The sequence below is a fragment of the Ranitomeya variabilis genome, chromosome 1 (assembly GCF_051348905.1).
Source record: "Ranitomeya variabilis isolate aRanVar5 chromosome 1, aRanVar5.hap1, whole genome shotgun sequence".
Lineage (NCBI taxonomy): Eukaryota > Metazoa > Chordata > Amphibia > Anura > Dendrobatidae > Ranitomeya > Ranitomeya variabilis.
This window is the reverse complement of record NC_135232.1, coordinates 1,114,281,438-1,114,303,912: the sequence shown is the minus strand read 5'-3', so window position 1 is coordinate 1,114,303,912 and position 22,475 is coordinate 1,114,281,438. Positions and strand designations below refer to the sequence as shown.

The following is a 22,475-nucleotide window of genomic DNA, read 5'->3' as shown; positions in this document are numbered from 1 at the left end:
TAGTAAGTCCGGCCTCCTTTGCTGAAACCTGTTTCATCCCTGTGTTTGTGACTTTCCTCTTAACTCACAGTTAATATATGTGGGGGGCTGCCTTTACCTTTGGGGGAATTTCTCTGCGGCAAGTTAAGGCTTATTTTCCTATCTTTAGGGGTAATTAGCTCTTAGGCTGTGAAGAGGCATCTAGGGAGAGTTAGGTACGCTCCACAGCTATTTCTAGTGTGTGTGTTAGGATTAGGATTTGCGGTCAGCAGAGTTCCCACTTCCCAGAGCTTGTCCTGTCTTTCAGTTTAGCCATCAGGTCATTCCAGGTGCACCTAACCACCAGGTCCATAACAGGGGACCTTGTGGGCACTGCAGGATTTTAAACCTTTATAGTGTAATGTATTACCAATGGTTTTCTTGGTGACTGTGGTCCCAGATGCCTTGAGATCATTAACAAGTTTCCATTCCATATACCATAGAAGAGAATCAGGACAAAGGCACAGCTGTATGACCTCGGCTGATAAAGCTGCACACACACCAGGGATTACGTGTGCCACTTCCAAAGAAAAAGAATCTGTATGTCCATAGAAAAGAAAGTGGATTGGCACATACTGTCCTGTGCAACAAAATCCTTTATTGTGGCATCATCATACCAACAGCAAGCAGATAAAAAATTAGAGCAAATACAGACGACGATCGTTTAACGCTTACATTGCGCTTCAACAGGTCACCTGTTACAGACGTGCCCTTTTTTTGGGTGGCTACGGGCTACTATTTTTAGGCTGGGTTGACAATATCCATGGTGCCTTACCAGCCTGAGAATAACATTCCCCAGCTGTCTGCTTTAGCAAGGCTAGTTGTCAGAAATGGAGGGGACTCCACGCCGTTTTATTTAATTATTTATTTAAATAATATTAAAAAACAGCATGGGGACCCCTCTATTTTTGATAACCAACCTTGAATAACATTCCCCAGCTGTCTGCTTTAGCAAGGCTAGTTGTCAGAAATGGAGGGGACTCCACGCCGTTTTATTTAATTATTTATTTAAATAATATTAAAAAACAGCATGGGGACCCCTCTATTTTTGATAACCAACCTTGCTAGCACTGACAGCTGAGGTTTGCATCCCGCAGCTGTAAGTTTTGCCTGGCTGGTTCTCAAAAATACAGGATAACCCATGCCTTTTTTTTAAATTATTTATTTAGAGCGCAATCGCTGGCTGATGAATTCTCCCATCAGCCACCTCCTGCTCTCACTGCTCTTCACAGCAGCAGGCATAGGCTGATGAGAGCAGTAGTCCCGTCATCCAATGCCAGTGACCGGTGCTAAACTTTTTACATCCGATCACAGCTGCGGGTCACGCTCTCACGCTGTCTGACCAGCAGTAATGATTTTACTGCCCGTCAGAAGCATTGTTTTCGGCGCTGTCATGTACATGGCAGGGTGACAAACACCTGGTGTTCAGGGGACCAAACCGCAACAGTAACATGGACTTCCTGGTGAAGTCCGTGTTCCATGTCCGTGCCTGAACAGTAGGTTTTCGGTACGAATGCCCAACTTTACTGTTCGGGTTCACCCATCTCTAATCATTTGCTTACTGTCGGCATCAGTTGTGTTTATTGGATTCATATACGGTATGTAGTATGTTGCAATCTAGTTTGCCTAGCATAAGAATATGAAAATATTTTTCATGGCAGATTGGGAACCTGTCAATTTGCCTATTGTGACTTAGTAAGTTATTTTTACAACCTACTACTACAGTAGAGCCAGCTTTTATTCCTTCTTTGCTTTGAATTCCCGTCTTACAAGAATGTCATTGTAATGTGTGGACGGTGCGGGTGCATTCAAGTTAAGTTGCAAAAATAAAATGAGGGTGCACATAGTGTTTAACAATTTCTGTACTATGGTATAAAATCCATTAACTAGTCGTTTCAACAATCTTTGCATAAATCAATAGTACAAGCGCATATAAGAAACCCTATAATATATCTTATCCGATAAGTACACTACACTTCCTTCTCCAATTATGTGCTACTTCTCCTTCCCATTTCTACAGAAGTCATCATTCACCTTATAAAACTGTTAAAAGTGTCAAGAAAAGACTCTGACAGTTCACTAAGGGATCAGATTACTGCTGTCTACTGTAGTCTATTAAGAGGTGAAAGAGGTGAGAGGGACAAGGAAGGAAAATAGTGAGAGTATACGTACACGTATACAGGACATGTATTTTATTTTTTTTACAGGCATGCATTCTTAAGCTAGAGCTGGATTCACAGTTACATTGCTTAGTACTGCTTACCGTACTAATGTCCTCGATACAGCTGATTCTTTTTTGCATGTATTTATCTTATCAGAGCTGGATTCACAGCTACATCATTCATTACTGGTGTATGATATCCTCCATACTGCTACTGCTTCTGCGGTGTGTGCAAATTTGATGTCTGTGTGTGCAGTGTATGGGGGACATTATAGCAGGTGCTCTACACCCATTGACTCACAGACAGCTGAAAATTAAAGACAAAGGCCGCAGAGGAAAAATCTGGTGAAAAATACAGGATGCAAGTAATGTAATGGTGAGAAATAGTGATATTCCTTATGTACTGTACATGTACAGTACAGCTTAGGCTACTTTCACACTAGTCCGTCGGTATGGGCCGTCGCAAACCGTCAGCCCGATGTACTGACGGACAGTGGGTTAATGTAGCACAACGTGGGCAGCGGATGCAGTTTTACAACGCATCAGCTGCCCATTGTGAGTTCCGGGGAGGAGGGGGCGGAGTTTCAGCCGCGCATGTGCGGTCGAAAATGGCGGACTCGACGCACAAAAAAAGTTACATGGAACTTTTTTGTGCATCGGATGCGACGTGTGGCAGTCCATCGCAATGCGTCGCTAATGAAAGTCTATGGAGAAAAAATGCATCCTGCGGACAACTTTGTAGGATGCGTTTTTTCTCCAAAACGATGCATTGCGACGTGCATCGAACGATGCTAGTGTGAAAGTAGCCTTATTCTAAAATGGCACTTGAAATGATAGGTATGCTTTAAAGGGTTCTTGCCATCTTTAAAAATTAGTACATTTGCAAGGTGCTTATAAAAACAAGCAACTTTCCAATTTACTTCTTAGTAAGCTTCGTCCTCTCACTAAAATCACCCATTATATTTTATAGCTTACTGTCAAGAGGAGCAGCCAGCCACTGCTGTATTTTAGCAGTGGTGGCTGAACATGTGTACCACTAACAAGTTAATTTAAAGTGAGCTTGCAAGCATTCCTCTGAAGCTGGCCGGAATCGCTGAAGTGTGAGTTAACTCCTGATCCCTGCCAGCTTAATTTTCTTTGTTTCCAATGCTACAGAGGCTGCCTTAGATGACAGCAATAATGAAGTCAGGATAAATATGCTTCTTACGAAAGAAGACTTTTTGGAAATATGTAGAGCCTTTTTCAATATGGCAGAATGGACAACTGATGGAGTTATATAATAATCTTTAGCAAAGTGATGGAGAAATCTTAGCAACCAAATTATCATTACTTCTGTAGGCCGCATCCAGGTACTGTACTTCCACTCCATATTTATTTGAATTGGTGGCGGATATGCAATACTTGGCTGTGGCAAGCCTAGTCGACGGAGGTGTGCTGTTCTGTAACTGAGCAGTTACGGCTGACTCTGACACCAAGAACAGCTCTTCTATCTGGTTATTACGTGAGAATGATCTTGCCAGATTTTGGGTTTACAGATTTTAAAGATCTGTGGGGGGGTTAGAGCAGCCAGATGAATCATTAGAACCTGCAGCCTACAAATACTCGTTGACTTCTATGAGACGAGATGCGGATCTATTTTATTGGAAGGATATTTGGTTGGTTCGTCCCATTGCTATATTGACCTTTGTTAGTACCTTTGTTTCTTTTGTCCCAAAGGAGAATGTTTCGGAGTTAATAAACATGATGGCGGAGGTTTACACAAGTGAGTGGCTTTCATGCATTGCCTTTAAGCAGGCCTTTGAGATATATTATGTGACTTTTATTTCCATTGCTGATACTATTCCCCTTTCTTTTTTGCATTCGGCATATTTTTCACGATGGCTACTTTGTGTAGGAAGTATCACATTTCCTCAGTATATGTTTTACATTTCTTCTAAATTTGTATCCTCAGATTTCTTGTTTTTACAGGATTAATCTTGTTTTAGATATCAGACACAGGAGAAATGGTGTTTATTATCAGCCAGCTGGATACAATTTTCCTTTCCTCCGTGAAAATGCGAATTGAAGGTCTGCATCCTCTTCCACACTGACACACCCGGCTGCAGTAGACATTAGACTATTTGGCTGGTATTAATGGAAAATTTGTAGTGTCCTGAGACTGGTAACTACGTCATTGTCAGCCATTGTCCATTAAAAACTAAACTTAAACATAAAAAGGTGAAAAAAAAGTTGTGTTACCGCTGTGTTTAGGAAATACTGTTAATATGAAGGAGAATATTTGGTCTGAACAAAGTTTAGGTAGTTGGTACGTGTCACCAGGGCTGCCACCAGGAATTTTGGGGCCCCATACTGGCAAAATTTTCCAGATTCTGCCCAGGCTCCACCACCAGGTCCTCAGCAATCATACATTATCAGTTCCCATCTAAGACCAGATCACATACATAGCCAGCAGCTTTTGTTTTGGCTAAAAGATGTTTTTTTAAGCTGCCACCACGACAAGGTAGACTTTTTTGGCCGGGAGCTACTCTACTCTAACCTATTAAATATTTATTAAAATATCCAGTACTCTTTTTAGGTATATTTTTATTTATGTTTCTGTAAGGGAATGAGTCACATACATTTTTTAGCATGAACAATAATACCACATGCAAGGGACAAATACTGTCACATCATGACCAGCCACATATTACCACCACATAGTGACCGAAAAATACCACATACAAGGCACAAATAGTGCCACACCTTGGCCAGACCACATATTACAACCATATTGCTACCGGATAATACCACATACAAGGAACAAATACCACCACACCATGGCCGGACCACATATTATCACCACATAGTGACAGAATGCTACAATACAGATCATTAATAAAAAAACACAATACTAATTTTGCTATTAGTGCCATTATACACAGGAGCTTTGTATAAAGTACACAGTGTATAGTGTCAGTGTATGCATAATACAGTGATCACCGGTGACATTATACACAGTAGCTCTGTATATAGTGTCAGTGTAAAGGTAATACAGGGATCACCAGTGACCTTATACACTGGAATTCTGTATATAGTGTCAGTGTACAGGTAATACAGTGATCACCAGTGACGTTTTACACAGGAGCTCTGTATATAGTGATACAATGTTCACCAATGAGAACCTTTACCACGTAATGGGTGAGTGTGGTCCCAGCTGCCTTGAGATCATTAACAAGTTCCCCTGTGTAGTTTTAGGCTGATCTCTCACCTTCCTCATGATCAAGGATACCCCATGAGGTCAGATTTTGCATGGTATCCCAGATCAATGTCCATTGACAGTCATTTTGTATTTCTTCCATTTTCTTACTATTGCACCAACAGTTGTCTCCTTCTCACCCAGCGTCTTACTTATGGCTTTGTAGCCCATTCCAGCTTTGTGCAGGTCTATGATCTTGTCCCTGACATCCTTATAAAGCTCTTTGGTCTTGCCCATGTTGTAGAGGTTAGAGTCTGACTGATTAATTGAGTCTGTGGACAGGAGTCTTTTATAAGGTGACTATGTAAGACATTGGTCTTTAATGGAGGTAACGAGTTGATTAGGAGCGTTTAACTGGTCTATAGGAGCCAGAACTCTTAATGGTTGGTAGGGGATCAAATACTTATTTCTCACTGCAAAATGCAAATACATTTATATAAATAATACAATGTGATTTTCTGGATTTTATTTTTGATATTCTATCTCTCAGTGTTAAAATTAACCTACACTTAAAATTATTGACCGCTCATGTCTTTGTTAGATGGCAAACTTACAAAATCAGCAAGGGATCAAATACATATTTCCCCCACTGTATAGTAGTATAATGCACCCTCATAGTCATACATAAAGTATAATGCACCACCATATTTATATATAATAGTATAATGCATCTCCATAGTCATGTATACAGGATAATGCACCCCCATAGTAGTATAATGCACCCCCATATTTTAATGCACCCTCATAGTATAATGCACCCCATAGTAGCATAATGCACCCCATAGTCATATATAGTAGTATAATGCACCCCTGTAGCAGTATAATGTACCCAAATAGCAGTATAATGCACTCCCATAGTAGTATAATGCATCCCCATAGTTGTATAATGCAATCCATAGGAGTATAATGAACCCCCATTGTAGTATAATGCACCCCTTAGCAGTATAATACACCCATGTAGTAGTGTAATGAACCCCATGGGAGTGTAACACACCCCAATTGTAGTATAATGCTGCCCCATAGCAGTATAATGCATCCCCATAGCAGTATAATGCAACCCCATAGCAGTATAATACACCCCCATAGTAGTGTAATAAACCCCATAGGAGTATAATGCACCCCCATTGTAGTATAATGTAGCCCATAGTAGTATAGTGCACACCATAGCAGTATAATGCACCCATATACTAGTCTAATGCACCCCGATAGTAGTATAATGCACCCCCATATCAGTATAATGCACCTCCATAGTGTATAATGCACCCCCATACCAGTATGGGGGTGAATTATACTGCAGGCTTCATTCTACGGATGTTCGTGGTGGGTTTATTAACTAACTAAAAAAACTATCATGTCTATAAAATGTAATTAGGGTTAGTATACCCCCTTAATTCCTAATTATGTAGACAGTTATCAGGCAGGAAAATGTTTAAGGGATTAAGTTCAACATTTCAACTATGGACCACCCCAGGGACCCCATAACAACACAAGACAGGGAAGGCTATCATAGGGATTTTTGGACACCAGGATGGTGCTTAATTATTCAAATGTAACTTTTATTTGTGTAAAATAGATTTTAGTATGAACTATATAGGAGTTCATTTGTTAAAAAATCCATTTATGTAGATGATCCTATGAAAATGTTCTTCTGACTCTCCAGTTTGTAAAACCGATTTTATTAAACATTTTTAGGTAATTCTTAAATAATATAAGTAGTCCTGTGTTCAGATGTGTCCTCATCTCTTGATAAGTGTATACGTGGTTATAAACAGCGTCTCTGTAATGGACTGGGTGGTGGAACCACTGTGCCGTGATCCGAGGAGAGCCTGGAGGGGTGTGCCTAGATGCCTCATCAAGTCCGACCTTGGATACACAGAGACTGACGATACTGTGATCCAAGGAGGGATGAGGAGGAGGAACCAGGTGCTACACCAGGACTGACCTTGAATGGAAGGCAGCTGACCCCCAAGGGACAGGAGGCGGGAACAGCCAGGAAAGGTAGCCTTGGCAAGTACTGTCTGGCATGGCTGGTGTAGACCGGCACGACAGGCACATTGAATTAAAACCACACACATTGGCCTAACAGAATGGCTGGCTAGATACCAAGTACAAATGGCTTAAATTGAGGGATGTATCTAGACTGATTTAGTCATGGATGTGAAAAGGGGTCCGAAGTAAACCAGAAAGCCATAAATGGCTTAGGAGTGAAGCTACTTACTAATGATTGTGCAGGTCTGAATACTCTCCGTCGTCCCAACGCACGTTTCATCACAACTTCATCAGGCCGCGTGAAGTTGTGACAAAACGTGCGTTGGGGTGACGGAGAGTATTCAGACCTGCACAATCGGTAGTAAGTAGCTTCACTCCTAAGCCCTTTATGGCTTTCTGCTTACTTTGGGCCCCTCTTCACATCCATGACTAAATCAGTCTAGATATATCCCTCACTTTAGGCTATTTGTACTTGGTATCTAGCCAGCCATTCTGTTAAGCCAATGTGCATGGTTTTGGTTCAGTTTAATTTAATGTGTGGACCCAATCTGTTTGTGAATTTGGCCAGTGAAATCTATATGAATGTATTGTGATTTTGTGGCACTAAGCACTTTAATTTGCTAGTCTCTTACTCTACCTTTTTTTGCTTAGCAGTCTCTGTATTTTACCATAATTGTATTTTAAATTAATTAAATAAATATTATTTTAAGATTACACTCCATGAGCCTGTAGCTCCTTTCTTATTTTGTCAAAGTCGCTCAGATGTTTATGCTTAGCCATTCTTCCTGCTTCCAATACATCAACTCAATTGTTTTACTACTTTCATCTAATATTGCTAGCTTTTGCTTACGATAGGTCAACAAGTCCTGAACATCCAGTTTAATTCCACGAGTGACTAACAGCACTCACTGGTATCACTCTTTCATTACCGTGTGTAAGATACTTGTTATCTCAAGAGCTTACGGTGGCTGGTTTAGTATTAGTACCCTAGACTGATAGAAGTTAGAGATCTAGAGATATGACTTCTGGATTTTTGGTTCCCTAAATATACGTTCAGTACCGCTTAATGGTTAATATTCAGGTACGTACTTGTTGAGTTCCTGCCTAACTGGATTTTCTAAATACAAATGTCTCTTGTTCATCTAAGAAAATTTCCGGTTGGCTGATAAAACAGGAGAGACCCACCTAACAGCTGTCTAAAGTACAATAAAAACAGAATTATGTTAAGAGACAGTGAGAGAGAGAACGTTTTCTCATGGGAATTGGCATTGTCTATCATGATGTATAATAATCAGACTATGAGTTTAAAGAACAGGAGGACACATTACTTATTATTCTTCACGACATTTGTCCCAAAGCTTAAATAGTATGTGTGATATGTTACGTTATTGAGAAAAAAAAACACTAAATATATTCGATAACGATGAATATTATGAGAACCGGTGTCTTTGAGCCCTGAACCATCTCTAGGTCCATCAGAAGAGGTGAAATAAGTCTGTGACACAAAGAGGATGAGTCCAATGTATTTCGAGACAGAACTTCTTGTATCCATCTCTGTTGATAAGCAGCATATCGCCTGAGAAACTGGCTCTGATGCCATATTACTAAAGGATACAGTCACTGGATCCCTTGTCTGGAAGGGACCTGCATGACAGACGTCGAGGCATTTGTAGTTTGGCTTCATAGTGTTAGAGTTGTCCACATTTAATGGGTGGAATGTGGCACATTTAGTAGTTTGGAGTAAGTTTCTACCAAGGGAAATATTACCCCTGTACTGAGGAAAAGATTCTCTTCGAGAGCTCCAGTAAGGTTTACGGTGAAATCAGATAAGGGGTTCAACTTTAAGAGAAAATGTCTTCTCACCCGTATAGGATCTCAAGCAGTTTGGAGTAACAGTGGCATCTCTGCCTAGACACAGAAAGTCCAAGGAAAAGAAGATGTCTAGCTTCACAAACATGCAAATATTTATTTGTTGTTGAGCACAAAAGCAGTGCAAAAAGATTGATAATTCCTTAAAACATCAACTCGTTTCCGGTGCATGACACCCTTAAGCATGAACATCTATACAGCAACAACAAATCATCATAATCTGGAATCATCCCACTTTGTCACACTTTGAGTATCGTCATATTGATTCAATGATGTTACCATCAATCTGTGTTATAACTTGTTATTATACTCACAAGAATCAAAGAGTTCAAAACACATAAAAAAATATGTCGAACGTAGCATACCAGCTTCTACCAGACACTGGGTTTCACCTGTTTGCTTCTTCATGGGACAAACTGAGTGTGCTTACAGGTCACATGATTACAGTATATAAGTCATGAGACCTGTAAGGTTCCTCCCTCATACCAATCAATCATATCATGTCCGCTTGTTCTTTAAAAGAAACCCAGGACAATAGTGATTACTTATGGATTTTGCTCCAAATAGCGATGATGCAGTAAAGTTGTATTTTATTTGTTGTTATTGTCAAGTGTGTTGGATTTTTTTTATTGAATTTTGCTTTGATCCAGTGTCGGTAATGTCCTTGTGGTGGAAAGTGTGCCAGATTTAGCAATTGTAGGGTTTTTGATGAGTTGTCCTGATAGAGCGGTCCTCAAGAAGTTTTTGAGACTGAGACCAAGATGGTGGAGAGTAGAGTCTATGTGTGAACTGAATGGCAAATGGACTGACCCTGCATAAGCAATGGAGAGACCTCCACAAAGAAAAGGTAAGGCAAAGTCTGAAGGGATAACTTTTGACCAAAGGATAATTTGGCAGACTACTATCTATGTATGGCCATCTTAAGTGAGTCTTACTTGACATTATCTGGACAGAATGTAGTGTAAGATTGGCTGTATATTGGAATGCCTGAAAGAGAAGTGTAAAAACATGGGGAAATCACCACAACAGGACCAAAAGAATTTTACAGTTTGTAACTATAGCCTTTAGATTGTTTGTGGGGTAACAGTCCCACTGCCGCCCTTATGGTGCAGCACTCCTGCTTCTACGATATTCCAAATATGTCTGGTATGACACTTGAAATTGCCATAACCCTTATTTTACAAAATTATTAAGACCAATAACGTATTCAATACAATTGGTCTAAACCCTACATCATTCTGAGTCAAGACACACAGTCAACTAGCACCCTGATCTTTACTGATAAGGAGCAAGTCCAACAGTAGCAATGGCTACAGATAGGTGTCTTCGTTTTCCTTAATGGGTTGGACATTGACCTTCAAGGCCTTTGGGGCAATAAAAAGAGACAGCATTCTCCTTCTAGAGAAGAACTAATTAGCCTACATTTTTCCAGAGAGCCTTGTTTTCAAGACTCTTTGGTACAGCTAGATCACCGCAAAGAGAAGCAAGACCAATAAGGTCATGACTATAGACCTCCACATGGGCAGTGTCCATCCCAGTTCCTTCTTCAGGAAGGCTGTGTTCCATTCGGTTGCAGGTGTCATATAGAAGAAATTGAGAAATTCATGATGAGTTATTTCATACACTTTTTATTTTTTATTTTTGCTCTCACCAACCTTATAATCAGGGCCAGAAAATTTCAAAAGGATCAATCATCTCCTCAACATTTGTACCATTCAGCAACTGCTGATCAGAATGCGAGTCATGCAGGGGAGCAACGAGAAAGGCTGAATGTCCATATGCACAAGCCGGTAGTCAATGTAGTCACTCTCATTCACAACTTATGTTAATGTGCCCAACTCCCATCTGCCACATCTGTCATAATAACATGGTCTATTCTCATTATTGGTGGGGAAACAGCACAAGAGGCTGAGATCCTTCTTTATATTTATCCCCCCGATTCAAAGAGAAAGATACTTGTTACACACCGTAGCATAACAATTAGAAGTAAGTTACGTAAATATTCATTTTTACTATGAACATAGAATGTTAAAGGTTTAGTTCATAATACAATGTTACAACTAAGTATCTTCTTTGTCCCTTTAACGATGGTGCCATTTAGAAAATTAACAGAATTTTTTTTTGCACGGAGTTTGACTTATTCGGCAGCCTTCTACGACAATCTTGTCCAAATAGTCTGCTTGCCATATAACTAGAGGTAAGTCAATCTATTGAAATTTGATTTAATCAGATTCATTATATTCGAGCATGAATTTCAATTTGCCTAGAATAAATTAGAAGTAAATTAAATTGCTCCAATGCAAATTCAGTGCAATTTATTTTTGGGGGACAAATCCAACAAAATAGCAGCCGAATGTTTGCCATATTGCCCCTTCTAGTTATATATATCATCCTTGCTGGGCACCTTCCTGGTACATATGTCCCTCATCCTGGGTCCCTTTTTGGTACATATGTCCCCCATCCTGGTATACATGTTCCCCATCCTGCCCCACCCTGTTATATATGTCCGTAATCTTGGGCCCCTTCAATCTTAGGCCCCTTTCTGACACAGTATATATGTCCCCTATCCTGGGCCCATCCTGGTATATATGTAAGCAATCTTGGGCTCCTTCCTGGTATATATATCCCCCATCCTGGGCCCATCCTGTTATATATGTCTGCAATCTTGGGCCCCTTCCTGGTATATAGGTCCCCCATCCTGGTATATATGTCTGCAATCTTGGGCCCCTTCCGATTATATATGTCCTCCATCCTGATATCTATGTCCCTCATCCTGGTCTCATCCTGGTATATATGTCTGCAATCTTGGGCTCCTTCCTGGTATATTTGTCCCCCATCCTGATATATATGTCTGCAATCTTGGTCCCCTTCCTATTATATATATCCCCCATCCTGCTACATATGTCCCCCATCCTGGTACATATGTCTGCAGTCTTAGGCCCCTTCCGATTATATATGTCCTCCATCCTGATATCTATGTCCCCCATCCTGGGCCCATCCTGGTATATATGTCCCCCATCCTGGGCCCATCCTGGTACATATGTCTGCAATCTTGGGCCCCTTCCGATTATATATGTCCTCCATCCTGATATCTATGTCCCTCATCTTGGGCTCATCCTGATATATATGTCTGCAATCTTGGTCCCCTTACTATTATATATATCCCCCATCCTGCTACATATGTCCCCCATCCTGGTACATATGTCTGCAATCTTAGGCCCCTTCCGATTATATATGTCCTCCATCCTGATATCTATGTCCCCCATCCTGGGCCCATCCTGGTATATATGTCCCCCATCCTGGGCCCATCCTGGTACATATGTCTGCAATCTTAGGCCCCTTCCGATTATATATGTCCTCCATCCTGATATCTATGTCCCCCATCCTGGGCTCCTTCCTGGTATATATGTCCCCCATCCTGGGCCCATCCTGGTACATATGTCTGCAATCTTGGGCCCCTTCCGATTATATATGTCCTCCATCCTGATATCTATGTCCCTCATCTTGGGCTCATCCTGATATATATGTCTGCAATCTTGGTCCCCTTACTATTATATATATCCCCCATCCTGCTACATATGTCCCCCATCCTGGTACATATGTCTGCAATCTTAGGCCCCTTCCGATTATATATGTCCTCCATCCTGATATCTATGTCCCCCATCCTGGGCTCCTTCCTGGTATATATGTCCCCCATCCTGGGCCCATCCTGGTACATATGTCTGCAATCTTGGGCCCCTTCCGATTATATATGTCCTCCATCCTGATATCTATGTCCCTCATCTTGGGCTCATCCTGATATATATGTCTGCAATCTTGGTCCCCTTACTATTACATATATCCCCCATCCTGCTACATATGTTTCTCATCCTGGGCCCATCCTGGAATTTATGTCCGCAATCTTGGGATCTTTCCTAGTATATATATCCCCCATTCTAAGCCCATTTTTGGTATTTATGTTCCCCTTTCTGAATTAAAAAAAAAAATCTTACCTTCCTCCACTCCCTCGACGTATGGCGTCTTCTTCATTTTCCTCTTCCGGGCCCATGTGAGAGGAGGGTCCACCGATTCCAGCGCCTACTTCTGCTTATTGTGCTTCCTCAGACGTGCATTCAGTTTAAGTGTATTGCACTGTAAGGAAAGGCTCCCTGTGCTGCCATATATGCTGCGGGACAATCAGAGCCCAGAAACTGACCTCGGCGTGCCTGTTATGGTGATGCATGATGTCACTTCCATGAGACGTCAATGCCTGGCACGCCGACATCAGCTGCCAGCCTCTGATTGGCCATTGGCATGTTTTGCAGTGCAGGGAGCTGGAGGGTTCTTGCACTGCAATAAATGTCCGCTGAACATATGTGTGGGGACGCACATCCAGCTGAAGTAAGCGCTTTGGTCGGCTTCCTCCCCCACTCGTGCAACCACAATAGGTACGCCTCTGGCCCTCCCCTTACTTTTCCCACTTTCACCAGTCCTCCAATTGGCTTTTATATCTTCTACCTTCTATCATTCCCCTCCTCAGGTCTTCCATTAACTATATCCAATGTCGTCACGTGGGGAGCGATGTATGTGATTTAAGCATGGGTCTAGTAAATGGAGGTCTTGAGCAGAAAGACGAAAGACGGCAGAAGAAAAAAGACAATGGATTCGTCCGAAACAATTTGCAAACAAAGTCGGATTCTGGTGAATCTGAATTTTTGTTAAATTCGAGGTGGATTCTATTTGCCTCGAATTGATTTACTGATATCAACAGTACTTAAAACAAAACATCCAAATGTGAAACATAACCAATATACTATAGTAATTCACAGATAAGACAACCCAGCGTGGCTTGAGCCAATGGAACAATATCTGATGCTGTCAATGCTAGGATAGCAAGTCTTCTGGTGACACAAGTTTGACCCCTAACTTAGGGTCAGGTCATAGCTGAGGGTTCCTGGAGGCTCAGGTGCCTTGTCTCTTAGATGCTGGAGGTAATAGAGGTCAGCAAGGTTTTGGGAAATAAAGTAGTTTTCCCCTTCAAGAAAATCTTGATCCCCGGCTGCAGCTTGTTATAGAAAAACAAACCGCTCTCTACTCACCCTCCCAGGGTCCAGTGTTGGGTCTCTAGTGCTGTTCTCAGTGTCCAGTATTGGTTGCACTGCTGTTCTCACGTCAACAGCATAACAACCAATCATTGAGCTTAGCAGCTCTGCCCTTGTAGATGACACACCCCCTCGGAGCCGCTGAGCTGTCACTGTTGCTAGTGACGTCCTATTAATTCTAAACCAATATATTTTGTTATGACATGTTTTTTTAATTTCTATTCTAAATTCTGATCATGTTTTTGTTACCGCAACCAAAGCTTCACTGCTGTTACTGTAAAGAACCCTTTCCAATACTGATAATGGACAGGTTTATTTTCTCCAAAATGGTGGAATGAGTGTGCTAAACTGAATTGTTGACCAAGGTGAAAAAAAATCAAAAAAATCTACTTATCCTAAAGTGTTGTTCTGACTGAAACCAACAATGGAGTTCACAGGGTTCCTCATCTAGTGGTGATAGAGGAAAAAGGAGACCGATAATCACAGTCAAGACATTATAAAAAGGGTCAAGGTTATGGTGCTGCACGGGGAGAAGTTGCCCTCAACATCCCTAGTGAACAGAAGGGTAGTTGTAGGGGTGCAGTGGTAGCACTTGCACCCAAGCCTTTGGGTGTAAGATGCGGAAAGACCCTTTGACCCATAAAAAACACCAATATTATAAATGAACATGGACAGCGGGGCACTGGTACAGATTTTGCATTTAGCTCCTGTACCCCAATCCAAATATGTAACAAGAGCTCTGCACCAAACAACCATGTGCCATTTAGGAGACCCATGAGTCTTACGGTCCCGTTACGCATCGTGGCCCAATCGCTATCTCTTCAGCTTTTATAGCTATGCCCCAGATTGTCTTATTATTTTTTATAAAGTCACACCCGAACACAGTGATTATACCTGTTTCCCGAGAATCATCCCCTTCATCCTCTCCACATGGTGGCACTCAGCAGCTTAGAAACATCTTGCGGATTTACCGAAGGATCAGACTATATCTGCTGGGGCAGGACACAAATCACAAGGAACGCTCCACAGCTATTCATCCTTCAGTGTCTGGGCTATTTCAGGGATAATCCTTTTCCTGAAAAGAAAGCTGCTGGGGATCCATTGTCAGGGGTTAGCGGGGCTATCCAGGAAATGTGCACTGGAGGCTCTCAGCAAATTCTGCATGTATTCTCAAGGACAAACGGCACGTTCTTAAACAAAAAGAAGTTTCTGATTACTGACAAAAATAGCACATGGCAGGTCTGTGACTTTTTTTTTCAAGAGATTTTGCAAAACTTTTTATCCCAGAGAAAAGAAAGGCTGCAAGAAGAATGGATAATGCAGTGAATAAGAAGGATTTAAAGGGTCTAAAGATCTAGATTTTTTTTTATTCTTCAGCAATACGCTTAACAAAAATTACTTCTGTAGCATAAATTTAATAGAAAAACTTTGTATGACTCTCTGTATTATCTGTGGTATACAGAGGTACAGTGGGGACCCACAGAATCCTAAATGTCATCTGTACAACTCATATTGGATTAGAGGGGTGAAGAAAAACTTGTACTCCTGGTGCCTAGGGGTGACCAGTAGACCCTCACATAAAAAGGCAACCAATTCATATAAATTACACTTTATTATATAGTGCCTTGCAAAAGTATTCGGCCCCCTGGAGCTTTTCAACCTTTTCCCACATATCATGCTTCAAACATGAAGATACCAAATGTAAATTTTTGGTGAAGAATCAACAACAAGTGGAACACAATTGTGAAGTTGAATGAAATTTATTGGTTATTTTAAATTTTTGTGGAAAATCAAAAACTGAAATGTGAGGCGTGCAATATTATTAGGCCCCTTTACTTTCAGCGTCTGAATATAACTCGGTGAGGTTATGAAGAGTTACTGTGGATTGGCGGATCCACAAAGTCTGCGGTGCGGGGCCGTGTGAAGAGGAGCTGCAGTTGCAGCAAGAGGTTCTGCAGGTGTGGGCGGTTTGTAACTGCATTAAGAGCTGTGGTAGCACCAGCAGGAGCTGGTGTGGTGTCTTGACAGGACATTGGGCCAGGTCATGCAAACTCTTAAAAAGCCAGTGCGAGCCCAGAGACATATTGGTGTACTGTGCGAACTGGGGCCTGAGAGTACGGTGGGGAGTCCACGGGGTGTACCCCAGGGAAGGGTTGGTGTCCCTAAAAGGGTGGTGTCCCTAAAAGTGGGCGGTGACCCAAACAGGCATGGTTGCCCAAAAAGTGGTGGAGTCCCAAAAAGTGGTGGAGTCCCAAAAGGGGGCAGTAACCCAAACAGGGATGGTTGTCTAAAAAGGGATGGAGTCCCAAAAGGGGTGGTAACCCAAACAGGGATGGTTGCCCAAAAAGGGGTGGAGTCCCAAAAGAGGTCGGTAACCCGAACATGGATGGTTGCCCAAAAAGGAGTGGAATCCCAAAAGGGGGCGGTAACTCAAACAGAGATAATTGCCCAAAAGGGATTGGAGTCACAGGGAATGGTAGCTACACAAAATGAGGCGGAGCGTCCCATAAGGGTGCCGCAGACGAACTGTTGCCCTGGGCAATTGTACTATGTGTGTCCAATCTGCTCTATGAACTGCCCACCCGGCAAGAGGTTACGTGGGTTCGTTCTGGAGTTGAACGCTAAGGTAGAGGATGTATTTGGTCTGGTCGATTCTGGGAGCTCGGTTACCCTAGTGAGGGATGTGCCCGATAAATTTGTAATGTCCAAAAGGAAGGTCGTGGTCACCTGCATCCATGGGTGCACTAGAGTTTATTCAGTGACCTTGGCACAACTGATCAGGGGCCATACAAGTCTTGAGGCTGTCATAGTCTCAAACTTACCCTGTCCGGTGAGAGTAGGCTGGGACTCTAGGCTGTTCTCAGTCTTGTGGGAGGAGGGTGTTCCTCTACAGCAGGAGGATGGTCGTCTCTCTACTGTCTCTCTAGGCATACATTAAGCCAGTAATACCTCCCAAAATTGATGGGTCAGACATCAGGTTGACCAGTGGAAAGGGTGCGTCTGCCCAACTTACAGACCTGATGTCACCTGAAGTGTACCCCAAGCTGCCTGTTATTGATGTGGTAAATAAAACCTGTCGAGCTGATACCCAGTTAGAAAGCAACTGGAGGGGTCACCATACTATGGGGTGTAATATAGACTCTGGGGGTGACTGTGACGTGTCATTGCCAGTAGCAACTGTTAGGGCTGAGTACAATGGTGTGCTGACGGAACTACTGACACAGTGGAACGACAGGACTCCACAGGGAAAAGTCAGGATGGCGGTGGCAGCCATACTAGAAAATATGACCTGTTTAAGTGGGGACTTGTTGTGCCAGAGTGAGTAGTGGTGACTCCCATTCGGCCGGTGACTCTAACGCCATGGAAGGGGAGTACACTAACGTTGACCCGGGTACACATGGCAAGTCTTCTTCCCGTCTTCGGAGACGTAAAAGGCGCAAAGTGGTTGAACCAGTTGCACCTTGTGAAGAGTTGAATAAAGGTAAGGTGAAGATGGTGAAAACTCCAGAAAACCTAATACTGAGGATCTGGAGTGTGTGAAGTACTCTAAAGTCCCAGAGAAATGGGACAAAGCTAAGGTTGTCACCACTGAGACCCCAGAGAGGGCTGAAGATGACCATGCTGAGTCCAAGCGTGCAAAGGTGGAGGAAGTCACCAAAGAAGTGGGGCCTGAAGCAGATACTCCCTCAAGTGATGAAAGCTCAACCAATCCAGGGGATAGCAGAAGCGAACTAAGGAGGATCCAGGAGACTGTAGAAGCCCGGTTGAAGTAAAAGCAGCTTCGGAGACAGGCTGCTGAGTGCCATGTGGGTGCCTTAGAGAAAGAGGTGATGGAAGTCAGAGGTTGCCTGGAAGAAAGTCAGTCAATGAATAAAGCAGCCTGGGAGAAGATGGAGCAACAGGTGTCTATCCTGGCCAAACATGTGGAAGCTGTTGACATTCAGAGGAAGTTGGCTCTGAAAGCTGAACAAGATGTTTGTCTAATGACAGCAGGAGAGAAAGAGACTTCTCTCTTTAAATGCTTGATAGATGTACCTGAAGACCTGAGAGAGGCATGTGCCAGGGAGTCTATGCATGAAGAGTTCAAGAAGGCTGTCGGGGCATGTAAGCTGAACTGGACCCCGGAAACTAGTCAGTTAGTGATACTGTCCACAACTGATGTCACAGCGAAAAGAGTAGCTACCCTGAGTGACATACACTTGAGAAACAGTATGTGCGTACAAAGTGGATGATCCATTTGAGGAATGAAGACACTGCTAGGTGCCTGGAGCATATGTGGAAAGATCGGAGTCTTCGGGAAACTGTAATACAGATGCCTGTTCCTATGGTGGAAAGAGTCATTGGAAGGAAAGGTCAAGCCATGCAAGAGATTGTGGATAAGTCTGGAGTGGTGAGGTTGAGAATACCTGGTGTCCATGAAGACCAGTTACCCCAGGAAAAGGGTATGATTCCCTTCTTTGTTGTGGGAACAGTGGATAGTCTTAGCAAAATACGGACCCTGCTGGAATATCGTATGGCATATCTAAGAGAGATGGAGCAGTTAAGGCTTGAAAGACTGTGCCTTACAGGACTGCTATGCAAAATCAGTGGCAGATGGCAACCGCCTTCAACCCAAGTTCCAGGGAAAAGAAGGGGCCCTTCAAGTCATTGAACTGTTGACAGACAAAGACGTCTAGCAAGAGGTGGCAGATCTAAAGTCAGTACAAAGCTGAGAGACTTGGACAGTAGTCCCTGTAGTGTACTAGATAGGGCAGATGCAGACCAGACGGTAGGCTCGACTGTGAGTCTCACGGCCGTACAATCCGTAGGTGGCGGCCATGGAGAGAAAGGCCGGGTAAAGAGGCATACTGGAAAAATGTAGGGTCTAAAAAGGGGCTGATGACGCAGACAGATGGTGACTTGAAAACCAAAACTCAAGACTTAAATACTGACCACTGAGGGTGGGGTCTAACGAAGTTATGACTCTGAAACGTGAGGCAACAATGTCCGATAGTGCGTTGGTCACAGACAGAAATGTAATGACCGTGTTGGACTGTTTCAGGAACTGATGCTCAGAACCGACTGAGAGGGTCCCCTCGACTTGTAGGGCAAAGTGACATGGGTGAGCTGTGACATCCCCTATTGTGAATGGTGGATCCTGTGTTATCTACTGTATATAGAGGTGTTATCAGTCATTATACAGGAGGAGGAGGTGAGCTGTGACGTCACCTATTGTGAAGGCTGGATCCTGTGTTATCTACTGTATATAGAAGTGTTATCAGTCATTGTACAGGAGGGGGAGGAGGTGAGCTGTGACATCCCCTATTGTGAATGGTGGATCCTGTGTTATCTACTGTATATAGAGGTGTTATCAGTCATTATACAGGAGGAGGAGGTGAGCTGTGATGTCACCTATTGTGAATGGTAGATCCTGTGTTATCTACTGTATATAGAGGTGTTATCAGTCATTGTACAGGAGGAGGACGTGAGCTGTGATATAACCTATTGTGAATGGTGGATCCTGTTATCTACTGTATATAGAGATGTTATCAGTCATTGCACAGGAGGAGGAGGTGAGCTGTGACATCATCTATTGTGAATGGTGGATCCTGTGTTATCTACTGTATGTAGAGGTGTTATCAGAAATTGTACAGGAGGAGGAGGTGAGCTGTGACATAACCTATTGTAAATGGTGCATCCTGTGTTATCTACTGTATATAGAGGTGTTATCAGTCATTGTACAGGAGGAGAAGGTGAGCTGTGACATTACCTATTGTGAATGATGGATTCTGTGTTACCTACTGTATATAGAGGTGTTATCAGTCATTGTACAACAGGAGGAGGTCAGCTGTGACATCACCTATTGTGAATGGTGGATCCTGTGTTATCTACTGTATATAGAGGTGTTATCAGTCATTGTACAGGAGGAGGAGGTGATCTGTGACATCACCTATTGTAAATTGTGGATCCTGTGTTATCTGCTGTATATAGAGGTGTTATCAGTCATTCTACAGGAGGAGGAGGTAATCTGTGACATCACCTATTGTGAATGGTGGATCCTGTGTTATCTACTGTATATAGAGGTGTTATCAGTCATTGTACAGGAGGAGGAGGAGGTGAGCTGTGACATCACCTATTGTGAATTGTGGATCCTGTGTTATCTGCTGTATATAAAGGTGTTATCAGTCATTATACAGGAGGAGGAGGTGAGCTGTGGCATCACCTATTGTGAATGGTAGATCCTGTTATCTACTGTATATAGAGATGTTATCAGTCATTGTACAGGAGGAGGAGGTGAGCGGTGACATCACCTATTGTGAATGGTGGATCCTGTGTTATCATCTACTGTACGTAGAGGTATTATCAGTCATGTACAGGAGGAGGAGGTGAGCTGTGACATCCCCTATTGTGAATGGTGGATCCTGTTATCTACTGTAGTGAGATGTTATCAGTCATTGTACAGGAGGAGGAGGTGAGCTGTGACATCCCCATTGTGAATGGTGGATCCTGTGTTATCTACTGTAGGTAGAGGTGTTATCAGTCATTGTACAGTAGGTGGTGATCTGTGACATCACCTATTGTGAATGGTGGATTCTGTGTTATCTGTTGTGAATTTGGATTCTGGGCTCCCCCGGTGGCCGCTTGTGGAATTGGACTTGTCATCCTCTTTCCTGTTTCACCTGGTTCCATCAGTAGTGGGTGTCGCTATTTAAGCTCATTTCTCTGGTGGTTTCTTGCCGGTCAACAATGTTATCTGATGCCTCTCAGTGCTTGTTCCTGCTTCTAGACAACTACTAGATAAGTTGGACTTTTGTCCATGTTTTGTTTTGCCTATTTGTTCCAGTTCACAGCTGAAGTTTTGTTACTGTGTCTGGAAAGCTCTCGTTGATCAGGGATTGCTACTCTGGCGTTATGAGTTAATGCCAGAGTTTAAGGTAATCTCTGGATGGTGTTTTGTTAGTGTTTTTCTGCTGACCATGAAAGTATACTATCATACCTCCCAACCGTCCCGATTTCAGCGGGACAGTCCCGCTTTGGCACCGGGGTCCCGCTGTCCCGCTTCGGGCATTTAAAATCCCGAATTTGCGGCCGCCGGTGAAGCCCCGCCCACTTCCGGGACGTAGAGAGAGCCAGCCTGTTTTTTTTTTTTTTTTATAAAAGCTGCCTCCTGACCGCCCGCGCAACACCCCCCCCCCCCTCCCGCCCCCTGTGCGGCGCTGCCACGCTGAAGGAGAGTGCCTGCAGCAATCAAGAAGAAAGGTCAGCGATTCACTACCTCTGGCTGTGTGTGCACGGAGCTCCGGCTTCTGCTCTTAGCTGCTATCCCGGCAGAGAAGGAGAGACGGGGGAGGTGCCGGGATAGTGCAGAGCTGTGAGCAGGAGACTGAAGACTTCAGCAGAGAGCTGCACATGGACATCAGCCGCCCCTGCATCACAGAGGAGATTGTGTGTGTGTGATGTGTGTGATGGCTGCGTGTGTGTGTGTGTGATGGCTGCGTGTGTGTGTGTGTGATGGCTGCGTGTGTGTGTGTGATGGCTGGGTGTGTGTGTGTGATGGCTGGGTGTGTGTGTGTGATGGCTGTGTGTGTGTGATGGCTGCGTGTGTGTGTGTGTGATGGCTGCGTGTGTGTGTGTGATGGCTGCGTGTGTGTGTGATGGCTGTGTGTGTGTGATGGCTGTGTGTGTGTGATGGCTGTGTGTGTGTGATGGCTGTGTGTGTGTGTGATGGCTGTGTGTGTGTGTGATGGCTGTGTGTGTGTGATGGCTGTGTGTGTGTGATGGCTGTGTGTGTGTGATGGCTGTGTGTGTGTGATGGCTGTGTGTGTGATGGCTGTGTGTGTGTGATGGCTGTGTGTGTGTGATGGCTGCGTGTGTGTGTGATGGCTGCGTGTGTGTGTGATGGCTGCGTGTGTGTGTGATGGCTGCGTGTGTGTGTGATGGCTGCGTGTGTGTGTGATGGCTGCGTGTGTGTGTGTGTGTGTGTGATGGCTGCGTGTGTGTGATGGTTGTGTGTGTGTGTGTGATGGCTGCGTGTGTGTGATGGCTGTGTGTGTGTGTGTGATGGCTGTGTGTGTGTGATGGCTGTGTGTGTGTGATGGCTGTGTGTGTGTGATGGCTGCGTGTGTGTGATGGCTGCGTGTGT

General features: G+C 43.4%; 1 long non-coding RNA gene across 1 annotated transcript in view; it reads right to left on the bottom strand.

Moving 5' to 3' along the window:
- Positions 1–15,333, bottom strand: part of LOC143791902 (uncharacterized) — a 140,986-nt gene extending 125,653 nt beyond the window's left edge. The window contains exon 1 of the long non-coding RNA XR_013219917.1: positions 15,248–15,333. This is a non-coding gene — a long non-coding RNA (uncharacterized LOC143791902). The remainder of the gene's footprint in view (positions 1–15,247) is intronic.
- Between the last annotated feature and the right edge of the window lie 7,142 nt (positions 15,334–22,475).